This window comes from Camelus bactrianus, chromosome 15 (genome assembly GCF_048773025.1).
Source record: "Camelus bactrianus isolate YW-2024 breed Bactrian camel chromosome 15, ASM4877302v1, whole genome shotgun sequence".
NCBI lineage: Eukaryota > Metazoa > Chordata > Mammalia > Artiodactyla > Camelidae > Camelus > Camelus bactrianus.
This window is the reverse complement of record NC_133553.1, coordinates 3,081,909-3,099,591: the sequence shown is the minus strand read 5'-3', so window position 1 is coordinate 3,099,591 and position 17,683 is coordinate 3,081,909. Positions and strand designations below refer to the sequence as shown.

Genomic DNA, 17,683 nt, shown 5'->3' with positions numbered 1-17,683 from the left:
CCATTTCTGATCTGCAAGACAAAGACACAACCTTCCAATTCCCCAGAGAACTGCTCTGTCACCCAGACCCAATTTTCTCTCCTTAATTGGCATTTTTTTTATCAGTGAGAAGAGCTGTAAACAAAGAATTCCATCTTTTAAACCCTTAAGGTTTAATTTATCATGTTTTCCAAAGCTTGCATAAGCCATTTAGTAAGGTCTCTTTTCCTTGAGTTATAAGTTAAACCCAGGGTAAACCTCTTATTATATTTTTTTATTAGCCACTGAATATTAGTTTTTAGTTTTACGTTATACTGGACGGCTCATGTAACTCTGTTGGTTTCTTTTACTTTGTTCAATTAATATTTTCTGAGGGACAGATTTGTGCCCAGACTTATAAAACCAAGAAGGGGAAGCGTTTTTCCATTGAAACAGATCTATCCCACAACATAATTAAGCAAAACTTTTATATAAAGACCATTTAAATATACCAATTTTACAAACTTTTATCTCAATTTTATTAAATCTTATACCTTTAATTTTTATATTTATGTTTTAATCAATAATTCTTATTTATAGAAGGAGTGCCAGAAGCCATTTTTTTGTGTGTGTGCATTGTATCTAATTTTATAGAAAAGTCTCTAGGATGCCCAAGTTTCAGCCAAAGAGCTTAGACCCTTCTCAATTTTTAATTTGATTAATTGGTCTGTTGTCCCAATCATTGATCAAGTATTTCAGTCTATATATACATATATTTTAAACTGCGGCAAATAAAACGGACTTGTTTGAACTTTAATGTTGGGGGGCAGTAGGTGATCTCTTTGGCCCTTTATTTTTACTTTATGTAGTGTAGTATCAAAACCTTGTACCTAAATCCAAAAATGTCCATTTTATTTATCTCATTCAAAATAACCATATAAAAATTTTTATCCACTTGGGTTAAGCCCCTTATCTTTTTTTTTTTCGACATTTTAACAATCCTTTTTCCAGTTATTCAACCTAATTAACATTAATTATTCTAAGTTTTTATTAGCATCCCTAGAACCATTTATAGGAAAGGAAAAACACAAATGTAGCTTTTCAAACCAGTTTTATTTTTTTCACTAAGTTCTTAGCTTAAACATTAGATATATTTTTCTACCTTTAAAATTGATTTTAATAGATACCAATAAAACAGCTGTTTATAATGAGATCTCTTTCAACTCTCACCAATTTAAAAGTTTTTCCAAATTAAAGGATCCATCATATGGCCATCATTTTATATATATATATATAATAATATATATATTATTATTATATAATATATATATAATATATATATAGTGATTTTAAACCAATAAGATGAAGAGGCTCTTCCACATGAGAGTGGGGGTGTTGCCTAAATAAAATTCAAAGGTTTACTCTTCAAAAGCTAAAGGCCTTTGTGGTCCAGGCTGATGAAACAAAGTTTAAGATGGCAAAATATCTGACAATTGGTACAAAGAATTGCTTAGAATCCCAATTTATTTGCGTGGCCACCATATGTACACAATACTTGAACCTTTTGTATGGCAGAGTCCAAGGTTTCCTTTAAAAAAAAAGTAAACTTATATATACATACATACACACACTTAAAACACCCAGAGAAAGATAAAACGTTTACATTTCAAGGACACAGGAAGAGAAATCCAAGTTCCCCCTAACGGGAATTTTGTTTGTATAAGTTCAGAATTCCAAAAAATGTTTTTATCAGGCCTGGTTAGTTACATTCATAGTGAGGTTTTTTTTTTTCTAATTCCCAATTAATGCTGTAAGTTTTGTACGTACATAAACCTGGCTGGGGTAATAGTTGGAGGCTGGCAATCTGTCATTTTTTCTTTTCTTTTCTGTTTTTTATTTTTTTTGAAAGTTCTATTCCACATTGTAAGGTCGGGTTCTCACAATAAATTTGCTAGTAAGATTTCCCTCAGGGACAACTCTATGGCATGAAGTCTTTGCCTCTACCACTCCTGCAAGATTCTCTGTCACCAGAGAAAGCTGTTACCAGCCAGGAGGAGGGTCCAATTTTTGGAGTTGAAAGATTACTCATAAGAGTTTTACTTTTATCCTGAAAAATTCAAAGGAGGTAACCAAATTGAGGAAAACATTAGACCAACCTCTTACCTAACCACTCAGCCCTGAACCCAGTGTCCTTCAACTTGGACACACTCGGGACGTCTCCACTGGGTGAGTATTTTCCTGGTATGTTTCCACCAGCCCCACATCGGACGTCTCCGCAAGGTGGGTATTTCCCGTTACCTTTCAACCAGGCCCCACCCAGTATGTCTCCACTGGGTGGGTAATTCACCACAGTATCTTTCAACTGGAGGGCCAGTTACCTGGAAACACCGCCAAATAAAACTCAGGATCATCAAACAATATGTGATTTCCGAGAACCAAGAGAGACTCACCCAAATTCATCTGGTCTCCCCGAGGAGGCAGTTGGGCACAAAGGGCCACTTATGGTACCAAGGCTCCAGATACTCGGAGAGTTCAGGTGGAGAAAGTCTGCTCTGGGTCCCTTCATGGTGTCCAAAACTGTTGACTGAAATACATGTGCAGCCTAAAGGTTAAGAGTTATGTTTTACTTGGCGGGACGACTCGAGCCGTGATGACAGCCTCTCAGATCTCTCTGAGGGACTGCTCCCAAGAGGTTGAGGAGGAGCTAGGATATATAGGAGCTTTACAACAAAGACCAGGTTGTTGGAACAGTAAAAGATTGCTTGTTATCTAAAGAAAGCCAGGTATCTCAAGTTCAAGAATTTAGTGCTTTTCTATGTATGGGAGGAAGCAAATATTTTGGACTCCATGAATTCATTCTTTAAACAAGCACCTAGCTACCTAGGGCCAGTATCCTGTCCTTTCTTATTCTGTGTCTGCTCAGAGGGCACCATTGTGAGTTGCTGCAGCTGCTGGGCTGCAGGCCTGTCCTCGCTGGGAGTTGGCGGCAGCCGCTAATGACTTGGTTTCAGCACTCTTTGTTTACTGACATGGTTGCAGTATTTTCATTCACATTGCAGTATTTTCATTCACGGACTGATTATGGATAATCTGCAAACTTGGAAAGCAACCGAGATGGAATTACTGCAGGTACATTCTTCTTTAATAAGCCGTGTGCAAACATAAACATGGAGGAAGCATACATTTGGATTTGGTGGTGTAGGGAAGGGTTTCTGCACAATACAGGAGAAGGCAATGCAGAATTCCTTAAGTCCACCTTTCTTTTCTGTAGTGGTTTCTGAGAACAGTTTATGGTAATTAACCAACATTGACAAATGGTGGCACACATTGCATTTAAGAGCTGGCCGGCTGCAAACTTGTGTATTGGACAGGTGGAATTCATAGGCAAATGGTCAGGTGGATGGGAGAGAGATGGAGCCTAGGCCTGGGCCCAGATTCTGGTTTAAATCGGCATTTCCTCACCATACGGCCTTGGACTAGAATGCAACCTCTCTTAACCTGTTGGTGAATCTGTGAAATGGGCATGATAATATTCGTTTCTTCCTGGTATTGTTGTAAGTTCTAAAGAGTATTGTAGCACACATGAAGCACTTAACACACTGGCACTTAGCAGTGTTCACTGTGTGCGGCCGCCCCGCTTGGCATGTGTCAGAGCCGTAAAGGCAGCATGTGTCTGTTGAGGATGCACTGGTAGCCCCTTGAATAGGTTGTGAATATGGTGATTCCCTTTAATCTTGGTAACTCTGTGTGCCATGGGAAGTTATTTTCATGGACAGATGAGGAATCTCAGGGTAAAGAAGACTGTGTAATTTGCCCAAAGTCAGACCATAATTTTGGGTGCAGGGGCCTCTGTTCAGCATGGGCCCCAGGGCCTTCTGCCCTCTCCATTCAGCACCAGAACCAGATGTGGGGTCGGCTGTTTCCCAGCCCAGAATATCGGTCAGGCCGCAAGACACACCCGGCTCTGCACTGCTTGAGCAAAAACTCCGGAGGAGAGGAAGTTACAAAAGCGATATTCATAAAAACAGATGACAGCAAACTGTGACCAGCACTGAGAAGGAAAGGAACACGCCTCGCAATGCAGAGCTGCGAGCTTTCCCGTCGGGGCTGCTCTGGGGGCGTTCATCTCAGCTAAACAAACTCTGCTGCTGCACCAAGGCAGGAAGGCAGGGAGCGTGTGGCCAGGTAGACAGGGCCTTGTTAATCATACACATTCCCCATTAAGCTGCAGCTGTCACGGGCACTTACCTAGTAAACAGATGTCTTCCATAATCATCACGCACTTTTCTTGGTAGTTTTCTTGCCCCACCTTTGAGATGAGGTCATTGAAGCTGAGCAGTTTGCTGCATGCCCGTGATCACCATGGAAATACCCCCACTGGTCTTTCAACCTAGACTGGTGTGGCTGTCATGTCCCAGCCCTGTGAATGGCATCATGTTGCTTCTCCCAAGTGTCCCAAATGACTGACATTGATATTCTTAATTCGTAGGAAATGGTATGTGACAATAGGAGAAAAAGGTAGTAAGAATTTGTTTGGAAAACTAGAATAAAATCCAATTCTTCCCCAGCTGGGGGAGCGTACCCTGTGTCACTCACCCCACTCACTGCGTGTCACCTCCTCCCTGCTGTCTCCGCATTCAAAAGCCACTCTGAGCCTTTGAAGAACATTTTGCCTCATGACACTGTTGACTAGGACCTGCGACCTCTCTGTCCCTGGTTAACTCTCTCTTCAAAGCCATTTAAATTTTTTGCAGGCTCCTCCGCTCAGATGTAAGAATATTCTCTTTCAACTTCTTGATGCAGCTCCTTAATGAAGATCTCGTGAAGGAAACTTAGTCAAAACCTGGGAGGTATGCACACAGTGACTGCAACCTCAGCACTTTATGAAGTTCAGAATCAGATTTGTGGGTGACTCAGGAAAGGCTTTTTAATGGTAACAAGGGGAAAGTGAAAGGATGCAGGCTGTGTGAGACTGAAACATCTCGGTCCCAGCCAGCAAGGCACCTGCGTTCAGGATGGTGTGTGGGGAGTGCAGAGTTCTCACAAAGAAAGAAGTGTTGGGATGGGAGGGAGGACAGTTAGGTACTTTACTGTGGAGGGAAAAAGTGGGTTAAGCATTTCCTGGTTGAACAAGAGGACTGTGACATGATGTGCTTGTATTTTGGAGAGAAGGGTTTTGTGGGGACAGGCCTAGGGAGAACGCTCTGTGGCTGTGGAGTCAGCACAACAGAGAAACACAGAACCGTGCAGACCTCAAGGCCCCTGCTGGGGAAGAGGCTGCCCTCCGATTCGAGCCCTGGGGGCAGCTTCTGTCCCTTAGCTGGGGACTCAGAGCTCCCTTCACAACCCAGTCCTGTTGATACAAGGAATAAAATGTGAGGCATGAGAAGGGCTGTGTCCCAGGCTTTGGTTGAGCCCCTGGGTTGTGTCCCACCAGATTTTGTTCCTTGGCTTTTTGCAGTAAAGCATTCAAGAGCAAGCCAGTGTTGAGGAAAGGTACATTTATTCACAGAGACACATTGAAAGGCAAGAGAAAGTCCACGAGGTGTGGGGTTTGGGTGCTCATATTAAAAGTAGGTACACACTCCACAGAGTGTGGGCTTTCTCCGAAGAGGGAGAGAGAGGGGTGACCGCGAGGTGGCGCTGTGTTGCTCATTTTCTTGGGCTTGGTGGTTTCATTTGCTAAAATATAGAAGGACCAGCCTAAGGGCAAGGGGCTGGGATTCCCAGGGAGTTGGCCATTTCCCACCCTTTGACCTTTTGTGGCTAGCCTTGGGACTGCCATGGTGCCTTGGGGCATGTTATTCACCATGTTACTATTACAATGGGTGTATAATGAAGCTCAAGCTCTGCTAGAAGTTAAATCTCTTCATCCTGAGCCTCAAGGCCTACTGGGGGTTGAATCCTTCACCATTTTGTTGTTAATTGCTGTGGCCTTCCTTGAATGGCTGTGCTCTGCCCCTTCCATCCTGTCTCACTGTGATGACACAGAGAGAGCAAAGGCCGGGCCCTGCCTGTGCTCCTGCATTTAACAGCAGGAAGTGTGGAGTGGGCTTATGATGACTCTGAGTGGTGAGAAAGATGTTTCAGATTTTGCCACGTGAGACATGGGGACCTGCCAGCAGCCATCACAGATTTATCTCAAGGACATTATCGCTTGTGTTGTTACAGAAACAACAGGCCAGCCAAGAAACATGCACTGAGATTTATTACGCCGGCGGGCTCAGAGGGGCTTCTGTTCCGAAGCTCTGAGCACCTCCAAGACCTGCACATGAGGTTCTATAGGGTTAATTACAAGTAAGGGGCTATTAGCCAATAAGGCTCAAACAACAAAAGCAAGGAATCAGTACACTGAAGCTTATGAATTTGGAACAGATCACTTTACTGACAATTGTTGACCTTGGATTTACGAGTTAGCTTATTAGCCCATTCAACTGACACTAAACTTCAGATTTACGAGTTAGCCCAGCAATACTTAGATCAGGAAACCGACACTTATCACACTTAGATTTGTGACTTAGCTCGTTAGCCCAGCTGGGCTTTTCCTTCACAGTGTCATTCATCTTTTCTATATTTCTTTTTTTTTTTTTTTAAGTATTTAATCCAAATTTAATATCAGGTTTTTTTGGAAAGAAATTTCTCTTTTTCTTTTCTTTGGGACTCTTTTGGGGGGGTAGGTAATTAGGTGTATTTATCTGTTAGTGGAGGCCCTGGGGCTTGAACCCGGGACCCCGTGCACGCTAAGCACACCCTCTACCACCCCCCCATGATCTTTTCTTTTTGCTTTAGCTGCCAAGAATCTTACATCTGAATTTCTAGTCGGCCTTTAACACTTGCCCTGACTCCAGGGAATCCATTTTTATGACTTTACCTCCCCCTGGTTTCATTTAAGTATTGAATCTCCAATTTCTCTTCACTTTCAGTTTTGCCTTTTTGTTGTTATGGTTGTTAAGGTGTGTTTAAAAAAATTGTTTAATTTCTCTTTTAGCAGGAGGCTGAAAGTAAATAAATATGTAAACAAACAGCACACTTAAATGCTTTTATACATTCTAAGCTGTTTAGTTGTTACTTAAATACCGAATTGAATATTAAAGTGATAACATTTTTAAATTATTTTTTAATTTTTTACAAAGATATAGATGATTTGAAATATGATATGTTTCAGGTGTACAATAGATGCTCCATTTATAGTTACTGTAAATATTGGCTGTATTCCCTGTGTTGTAAGATACATCCCTTTAGCCTTACATTACATGTTGCAGTTTGTATAAGAAAGTTGGGTAACGCAGAGTCTGGGGCATGGCTGTGTCTGACCCAGGGTCACGCTCACCCTGCCTGTCAGAGCCCAGGCCCTCACTCCTGTCTGCAGGGCAGCGAGTGGAGGCAGCCCTCATCAGCGCTGGCACCACCCTCTGAGCGGCAGTGACAGCAGTGTCTGTGTGTGGACGTGCATAGTGTTTTTCCAGGAGCTTTACATGCATTTCTGCATTTAATAATTAAAGCCCTCCTGTGAGGAAGCGTTTTATGATTTTAATGAATAATACATTTTATTTTGATATTGATAGACTTCAAACCTCCGGAAAATTTACAGAAGTAGTACAGTAAACGCTTAGATACATTTCACCTTAAAGGGCACTATTTGTCCTTTTGTGTCTGGCTTATTTTAGCATAAAGTTTCAAGGTTCATCCATAATGTAGCCTGAGTCAGTACTTTATTCTTTTGGTTTCATAATATCCTTTTTCTTTTTTTTCGTTTTTGGTCTATTTAAAAATACTTTCATTGAAGTCTAGTCAGTTTATAATGTTGTGTCAGTTTCTTGTGTACAGCACAATTCAGTTAAATAGGAACATACCTGTATTCATTTTCATATTCTTTTAAACATAAGTTACTATAAGATATTAAATATATTCTCCTGTGCTATACAGTATAAACTTGCGGTTTATTCTATACATACTCAGCATCTGCAAATCTTGAACTATCAATATATTCCTTCCCACACCCTCTCCCCTCTGGTAACCATAGTTTGGTTTCTATGTCTCTGTGTCTGTTTCTGTTTTGTAGATAAGTTTATCTTTTTGTGTCTTTGTTTTTTGATTTTTTTTTTAAGATTCCACATGTGAGCGATCTCATATGTTATTTTTCTTTCTCTTTCTGTCTTACTTTTCTTTGAATGACATTCTCCAGGTCCATTCATGTTGCTGCAAATGGCATTACTTTATTATTATTTTATGGCTGAATAGTAGTCTATTGGAGAAATATACTACAGTCTCTTTATCCAGTCATCTTTCAGTGGACATTTAGGTTGTTTCCATGTCTTGCTATTGTAAATAGTGCTGCTGTGAATATTGGGGTAAAAGTGTCTTTTTGAGTTAGGGTTCCTTCTGGATATATGTCCAGGAGTGGGATTGCTGGGTCATATGGGAGGTCAATTTATTGTCTTTTGAGGAACCTCTATACAGTTTTCCACAATGGCTCCACCAAACTGCATTCCCACCACAGTGCAGGAGGGTTCCCAATTCTCCGTAGCCTCTCCAGCATTTACTGTCTGTGAACTTCTGAATGATGGCTATTCGGACTGGTGAGAGTTGAGTCTTGATTGCAGTTTTGATTTGCATTTCTCTGATAATGATATTGAGCATTTTTTTCATGTGCCTATTGGCCATTTGTATGTCTTCCTTGGAGAAAAGTTTCTTTAGGACTTCTGCCCATTTTTGAATTGAATTGTTTGTTTTTCTTTCTTATTAAGTGTAAAAGCTGTTTACATATTCTGGGAATTAAGCCCTTGTCAGTTTCATTTATTGCAACTATTTTCTCTCATTCCATAGATTGTCTTTTTGTTTTGCTTTTTGTTTCCTTTTCTGTGCAAAAGCTTGTAAGTTTAATTAGATCCTACTTGTATTATTTTGCTTGAATTTCTATTGCTTGAGTAGACTGCTCTAGGAAAACATTGTTGAGATGTATGTCAGATGTTTTGCCTATGTTTTCTTCTAAGAGGTTTATAGTGTCTTGTCTACATGTTTAAGTCTTTAAGCCACTTTAATTTATTTTTGTGTATGCTGTGAGGGAGTGGCCTAACTTCATTGATTTACATTCAGCTGTCCACTTTTCCCTACACCATTTTCTGAAGAGGCTGTCTACTCCATTGTATGTTCTCACTTCCTTTGTCAAAGATTTAATGACCAAAAGTTTGTGGGACTATTCTTGGTAATTTTGTTTATCCGTTCATTGATGGATGGATATTGTTTGTAAACTTTGGCTACTCTGAATGATACTGCCATGAATATTGATGTGCAAGTTTTTGTGAGAATATATTTTCATTCTGTTGGCTGTACAGTTGGCCCGCCATTTCTGTAGTTTCCACTTCATGGATCCAGATGGCTGATTGTAAAGGGACTCGAACATCCTTGGATTATGGTATCCAGGGTGGGGGGTTCCTGAAACAAACCCCCCGAGGATACTGAAGGATGACTCTATATGTAGGAGTGGAATTGCTGTGCCATATAACTCTAACCTTTTGAGGAAACACCAGGCTTTTCCAAAGAAGCTGCACCATTGCCCCTTTCCAATGGCTGCGTATTGAGGGTTCCCATTTCTCTGCCTCCTGACCGACACTTGTTATTGTCCATGTTTTGATTATAACCATCCTAGTGAGTGTAAAATCAGATATCATTTTGATGTTGATTTCGCTAGTGATGCTGAGCATCTTTTCATATGCTTAATGGCCAATTGTGTATCTATTTAAATACTTGGCATATTTAAAAATTGGGTCGATTTTCTTTGTATTGGTCAGTTGTAAGCATTTGTTTTATATCCTGGATACTAGTCTCTTATTAGATATATGCTTTGCAAAATTTTTCTCCTATTCTGCAGATTGTCGTTTCACTTTAGTTTTTTTAAACATTAAAACAATTTCTTTCTAGGGGAGGTAATTAGATTTATTCATTTTATTTTTCTTGCTAAGCACGCACTCTATCACTTGAGCTACACCCTTCCCCTTCATTTCACTTTCTTGATGATGTCCTTTGTAACAAATGGTTTTAATTTTGATGAAGTCAATTTTATCTTTCTTTTTTTTCACTTGTGCTCTTGGTATTGTATCTAGGAAGCCATAGCATATCCTTGAACCACAAAGATTTAAACTATGTCTTCTTTTAGAATGTTTATACATTTAGTTTTTACGTTTCCGTCTGTGATCCATTTTGAATTAATATTTTATTTGTTATATAAAATACGGGGGTCCAGATTCCAGATTCATTTTTTGCCTTCAGATACCCAGGTGTCTCTGCACCATTTGTTGAATAGACTATTCTTTCAATGGAGTTTTGTTGGCACATTTCTGGAAAAATGACTGTAAATGTAAGTTTCCCCCCTGGATTTTTTATTGTTTCTCATAGATTTATGCATCCAAACTTATGCCAGTACCATAATGACTTGAGTACTATAGATTTGTAGTAACCATTGAGTGAGTCCTCCAACTTTGCTCTTCTTTTTCAAGATTGTTTTGGCTGACCTGGGTCCCTTGCACTTCCATATGAATTTTGGCATCAGTTCTTCAATTTTTGCAAAGAAGTCAGCTGGAATTTTGATAGGGATTCCATTAAATTTGTAGATCACTTTCGGGAGTCTTAACATTTTTAACAATATTGTCTACCATTCCATGAACATGGGATGCCTTCCATATATGTAGATGTTTTAATTTTTTTTTGGTGATACTTCAAAATGTTCAATGTGCAAATCTTGTAAAATTTTCTTCAATGTATCTCTCATTTTATTTTTAATGCTGTTGTAATTGGAAAGGCTGAGCTTCCTAAGGGTGGGACTATATATCAATTTATTTATTTCTAGGATTCCTACACAGCAAATACCCTAGATTTATATTTGCTACATAAATCTATCCACAATTCTTCCCACCCCTGTGTCATAAGAAACCAAGACCCAGGTTAAGCTACCTGAACACTTATGTGGAAGTGAGAAGTGAGACCCTTGGGTGGGGCTTTGTGCAGATTATACTGAAAGCTTATTCATTATGGCTTCATCTTAATTTCTTTTAAACAATCCTTTCAGTGTATATAGTCAGATACATTAAGAAAATGCCCTTTCGATATGTGGAGGAGCTAAGACTATAAATTTCAAATAATTTCTAGTGAGAGTGTTGTACTTGAAACTAATTTGCATCAATCTCTGAAGATTTATGTTTCAGGAGCTTTGACTATATAATACCTGTCTTTATTCAATAACTACAACTAAATGCTCAAACAACATGTAAGAGTTTGAGCAAACTGCCCCTGCCCCATAGTGCTGTTTGGCTGCAGCTGTAACTGGAGTCAAGTCTTACCTATCCCAGTACGCTTGGATGGATCTGCTCAAAGGGGTTCGTCCAATAGTTTGTCGGTAGTCTTTTGGACAAAGCCATAAAGCATTGATTTAAGGTTGCTGGAATGGAATCTATTTTATTAATATTAAGTAAGCACATATTGAGTGCTTACTGTATGTTGGGAATTGTCCCTCAGCCTCACATGAATATTATTCCGCTTAAAACCTCTCATATTTCCTTGTTATTCACACTTTACAGATAAGGAGTCTGAGTATTAGGTTTTCTCTCTTTTGGGGGGAGCTCATTATCAATGATGGGAAGTTGTAAGGAAAAAGATACTGATTCATCCAGAGAAAACATTTTTCTGAGAGTCAGCACTGAATAGGTTGATCATTGTTTGAGTAAGACGAGCCCCGGGTTGTACGGAGTCATCATCCCTGTCCTGGACACGGCACATGTAGCACTGCATGGTGGGTGAGGCGGCGCGGCCGCGCAGGGAACGCGGATGCCGGGCCGTTGGGCTGTGCTCAGGCCCGGTGGGGCTTTCTCCTAAGGGAAGTGGAACGTCATTGTCAGAATTTAAGTAGGGGAGAGGGGTGCTCTCTTAGATCACTTTTGTCTTGTAGAATGCTTAGAAACATTTAGAAGGCTCGGCAGGAGGTGATGTGATAAGTCAGAGTAGGGTGGCTATGAGGTGTAGCAGTGTTCAATTTTCAAATGGCTTTCAGTCCCAGGTTTGTGGCTCAGTAGCCGTGTCACTTTGGATGACGCACTCAAGGAAGTGAAACAATTTATCTTATTACTTGAAGCAGTGATATACCGACTTCCCAGGACTTCTGTGGAGATCCAGTGAGATAACGTGTGCACAATGTGCAGCGTGGTCCCCAGCACACAGTCAGTGCTGAGGGAGTGCCAGTGAGAACTTTGTAGGTGAGGTGTGGGTGGTGTGACTCGTTGACTGAGGAAATTGGGCCCTGAAGGAGGGGTCCAGTCACATCTGTGAGTGATGGGACTGAGCTGGGAGAGGCAGAGGGTGGAGTTGATGGTGCCCTTGAAACATCTAAGTGCAGTGCCACAATCACAGAGGAGGTCTAGGCCCGGGCTGTGCATTTTCCTATAATCTCAATCCCTGAGGACGCCAAGGTATTGATCATTGAACGTGAAGACATACTTACAGGACAAGTGAATAGTAGTATCATCTCTGTCATCAAAGCTCACGTCTCTTTATTCATCACTCACTTTGATAATTGGGTACTTACAGAGCTCAATTCACCATCCTCACCTGGGCTCAGGCTCCACAGAAAAGATCTTGTGAGTCTCCCTCTTTTCCAGAAGAAAACACATTTAGCTTGTAGACTTCTCTACTTCGCCAGACTTAGAATTTTAGTTTGTTGATTTAATTCTGTTTTCTGTTGGCCGTCTCCTGACAGGAGAGACATTTTACCTCATGGTCAGGTTTCAATTAGCTGTTACTGAGAACTGCTGATCTGATCCATAGTGTATTTTTTCTATTAACTTTGTAGAGTACTTATCATTTTTCTGTCTTTCCCCTTTAATTTTGTTTCCTCTTCAATGTTCTATCTTATTTGGGGCCTTATTTTATTTTTTAATTCAAAAATGTCTGTTAGCAGTTAAGAAAACAAAAGCAAATAAAAAATGCACATGATAGCTAGATTTAGAATATATCTAGTGTGTTTTCTGTCTCGGCAATGGAGGGTTCTAGAAACTCTTGAAAACCTTCATTACATAAGTTCCTTAAAATGCTGATTAAGAAATAAGACCTTCCTTCCTCATCTTTCAAGCTGCACAGCTAATTGTCAAGAAAGTGAGGGGAAATCCTCAGAAGCCAAGTCAACCAGAAAGCAGGGATTCTGGGAGATACACGAGCCTTAGAAGCCCTGGGGGCCAGTTGGCTCCTGAACTGAGTTTCAGTTGCCTTGACAGGAAGGCAGGATGTGAGCCCCAGGCCTCTCACACTGGGAGTTGGATGGCTGTTCTTATGTAAGGCCAAGCACATCCTGAGAATCCTGCTTTATAAAAGGGTGAATTAGAAAGAAAAGTAAAAAAGCATTCCTCAAGGCAAGGAAGTAAGGAAAGTCAATTTTTTTTGGAAGCGGGGAAAAATAACATATCCAATGTAAGTATTTAGTTTAAATCTGTTCTGGCATGAGACTGACAACAAACTCCTGGCAGAAAATCACAGCTCCTCCCGGAAAGAGAAGTTGTGTTTTGAATGAATCAGTGGGCAGCCATTCCGAAAAAGGTCTCCAGAGTCTTCTGGATCAAGATACTGGACCCAAACACCTCCCTTCCATGGTCTCATTTAAATAACCAGAAAGGTTTTAAAGGAAAGAAGCCATAATCATAGTTCTATTTATTGACATTAATATATGCTAGGAATTCAGAGGTGACTATGGAGTTGTCACCTCTTTTATGGACCTTACTTTCTATTTGACATAGTTGGGGAACTTGGTGGAGGGTGGTGTTAGACTGTTGCAATTAGCCAGGACAGGAGATTAAGAAAACAGTGAAGGGCGGGTGACATTTTTAGCTGAGGACAGTCCTGTTCAGTTGGTTTGTAATTGCAGGCTCGTTGAGTTGTCACTGGAGGGAATTGATCTTATGGAGTTTGGACTTAACTCAGGCCTCTTCAGAATGGACAATTGAACCTGGAGAAAGACAGTCAAATCTGTGCAGACATTAAAGTCCACGTGAACGTGCTGTATCCCTGAGCCAAATATAGGACAAGTAGGCAGCACTTCTTGAGGACAGAGGAGTGGTTTTTAAGGTTCTCCAAGAATGAAGCCCAGGGAACCGGGATGGCCAGTTGTCAAACTGTGACGTTGCTCTTTGGACGGTGTACCCACCGAGGTTATTGGCCGTTTATAGGTTTCCATTTCTCTTTAATGCATGACAGGTGATGAGGACGTGGGCATACACATTTGACACCTTGTCAAAGTGACTGGGTACCTGCCTAGAAGGGCGGGCACAGCTACGGCTGCGCCATACATCTTGCCGCCCATCCAGTTCCCCGGCTCCGTGATCACGGCAGAGTGGTTCCTTGTTGAGCTGTCCGTCTCCTCTGTGACATCGTAACCCAACAAATTACCGGAGAGTATTAGCTTGGCTTTGTTCTTTTCCATCCTTCCCTTCAAATGATGATGACTGATAATGGACCCAGTTACGTTTGCAGATGATTTACACGTAGTGCTGTCAATACAAACCTTGTAATCCCCACTGTGTGATCTAGAGAAGAAAGTTACACTCTTTCCAAATTGTTTTGATGCACTTATGTGGGAAAATGATGTACGTTTGAATATGTATTTCCTCTCTGAATCATCATGGCTACAGATGAATATTTGTAGACATGGAATGAGTTTACTGTATTTGAACTGTATGGTCCCCTAAATTCTCCCCAGCTTTTTAAAGTCATCCCTGGAGTGCTACCTCCACAGTGTCCCAAAGCATCCACCACTGCCTGTTCTTCGGACACTGTGAGTTTCCAAGTTGGAGAAGGCTGCTGGCTGTTGAGGCATTCTCTGGCACATCTCTGGCTGGCTGATGTGAGCTTAGCACACAAGACTTGGCAGACAGTATCTAACCATGGTCACGTCCATTTCTGGAACACTCATGGAGGATTTTACACCTATGCTAGTGGCATACGTTATTTCTTTTAGTTTTCAAAACAATCATAATTAGATTTTATCACCTGTATTAATAAGGAAACTGTCAAAGCGAGTGATGTGCAGACTTTGGACTGGAACACGGGTCTTTCTGATCCCTATCTCTGTTCCCTCCCCAGCCTATCCTTCCAAATGTCCAGGAGACTCTTCCTCAGTCGAGTTTCCCACTGATGTTACCACTGTCTTTGTTTCTGGAGAGGAAAACAAGTCTAAACTTACTTTCCAGTTGGAAATGGAATGGAGAGTTAACGTTGGAAGCCGGGAGAGTCTGTCCTGTGATGAAGCGGTCTCTGAGCCACTTCCATGGGGACGTCATGTCACTGTCTGGGCCCCTTGCACAGCCTGTGCACAGGTGATAAGCCAGATGTGCTGAGCAGTCCTACCGGACAGGGAAGTGCGTTGGAAATGAGTTTGGGTATTTGGTTTCATTACATATGTTCCTGAGGGCCTTGGCCTGGCACTTCAAATGGGACCACTCCCTGTCCCACAGACTCGTGCTCTGGGCCGGTGCAGACCTAACGTGGCCTCAGCCTGAGGCTCAGGGCCCGTGGTGATGAGGAGCATTTTAGTCCAGGGTCTGCCGGAGGCTCTGACACTTCTGGGCCATGGGAATTTGTCCAGGATGATAATAAATCCTCCCCGAGATTCAGATTTCCTTGCCTGTGAGCTGGGGTAGTAATAGTTTCTGAAATGATTGTAATGATTCAGTAACGGGCACAGCGTGTGCTGGCAGGTAGCTGGTGTTTAAGGAGCAGAAGTCGCAGTCACTCTGTCAGCCTCTCACTGTGTGCTCTGTGCTTTGAGAGGTTGTGTGTTTGGTGAAAGTCCCGCCCAAACCCTAGGGTGTAGATGAAATGTTGTTCCTTTACTTTCCCGTCCTTTTCCTCTTTCCCTTCTCTGTGTCCCATGTTTAGGTAGCAGAATCCTCTGTTTCAGGGAATACGGACCTTTCTAGTAAAAGGAGAGGCAGAACGCGGAAAGGTGGGGCCCAGAGGGGGTCTGGAGCATCCGCACAGCGCTGCTTCCCTGCATTTCTGCATCCGGTCCCATCAGTGCATGAAGTCAGCCTTCCTCTTCCTTCCTGTGTCGTTTGGTCTCTGTTTTAAGGGAAAATTTTTTACGGGTCTTTTTTCCATTACATGTTTCGTTCAGATGCTTGTTGCTTTTCTCCCTGTGCTTCAGCATTCCTAGGAGAGAATTCAGCAGTGCAGCATCCTCTCCGAGCTCTATGAGTTGATCGGCTTCCACCGCAATTTCGCCTTCTTCAAGCGGGTGGCCCCCGTGCAGCGCGTGGCCCCTGGCATTACGGAGCCTGGCGGGAAGGCCTGCTACCGACTCCTTCTGCAGACGCTTCCTGGCTACAGTCTGTCGCTGGATCTGCAGGACTTCAGCAAAGGTGTTGGAACTAAAACATTGCTTCAGTCCCATTAACCATGCCTGGTTTGGGCCCTGCTGTCCTGTCTCATCAGGGTGAATTCTGATTCGTTTAGAATAGGGCTCAGCAGACTTTTTCTGTCAAGGGCTTGGGAGTAAATATTTCAGGGTCTGCAAACCTCCTGATCTCTGGTGCAGCTGCTCAGCTCTGCTGTTCAGACGCCAGAGCATCCGGACATTCCACACACCCACAGAGCTTTATTAACAGCGGTGTCTGGGGCTGGATTCAGTGTATGAACTGCAGTTTGTCCCCACAGCCTCCTCACTATTGACGCCTGCACCAGAGCATGCATTTGCGACAATGGGTGAACCTGCACTGACACGTCATCATCACCCAGAGCCCAGACTTGACACTAGGATTTACACTTGGTGGTGTGCACTCTGTGGGTTTGGACAGATGTGCAATGACATGTATCCACCGTCACAGCATCATACAGAGTACTCTGTCTTAGTGACCTTAAAATGCTCCGTGCTGCACCTCATTCATTGCTCCTTCCCCTCTAGCCTCTGACAGCCACTGATCTTTTAGTCTCTGTGGTTTTCCCTTCCCAGAACACCATACAGTTGGAATCAGACAGTTGCAGAATCTTCCCAGATTGGCTTCTTTCCCTTAGTAATATGCATTTAAGGTTCCTCCATGTCTTTCCATGCCTTGATAACTCATTTCATTTTAGCACCAAATAATAGTCCATTTTCTGGCTGGACCACAGTTAATCCATTCACCTACTGAAGAACAGCTTAGTTGCTTCTGAGTTCTGGTGATTATGAATAAAGCTGCTATTAACATCTGTATGCAGTTTTGTGTGTGGACATAAGTTTCCATTTCGTCGAGTAAACACCAAGGAGCACAGTTGCCGGATCATGTGTTAGGAGTACGTTTAGTTTTGTAAAAAATTGCCAGACCGTCTTCCAAAGTATCTGGGCCATTTTACATTCCCACCAGCAAAGCATGAGAATTCCTTATGCTCCACATCCTCACCAGCATTCGGTGCTGTCAGTGTTCTGCGTTTTGGCAGTTCTGACAGGTGTGCAGTGGTACCTCGCTGTTTCAGTCTGCATCCCCTTGATGACAGATGCTGTGGAGCATCTTTCCATAGACTTCTTTGGCATCTAGATTTTTTCTTTGATGAGATCTGTGTCAGGAATTTTGCTCATTTTTTAATCAGGTTGTTCATCCTTCTTGTTGAGTTTAAAGAGATTTTGGTATATTCTGGATATCAGCCCCTTATCAATGTGTCCCTGCCCTTCACCTGCAGCACCGGAGTTGTCCTTTGGGTCTCAGTGGAGTGTCAG

General features: G+C 42.0%; 1 long non-coding RNA gene across 2 annotated transcripts in view; it reads left to right on the top strand.

Moving 5' to 3' along the window:
- The window catches only part of LOC141573429 (uncharacterized), a 37,859-nt gene extending 20,677 nt beyond the window's left edge, over window positions 1–17,182 (top strand). For both annotated transcript variants that reach the window (XR_012499114.1, XR_012499113.1), the window contains one exon: window positions 16,139–17,182. This is a non-coding gene — a long non-coding RNA (uncharacterized LOC141573429). The remainder of the gene's footprint in view (window positions 1–16,138) is intronic.
- The last annotated feature ends 501 nt before the right edge of the window (window positions 17,183–17,683 follow it).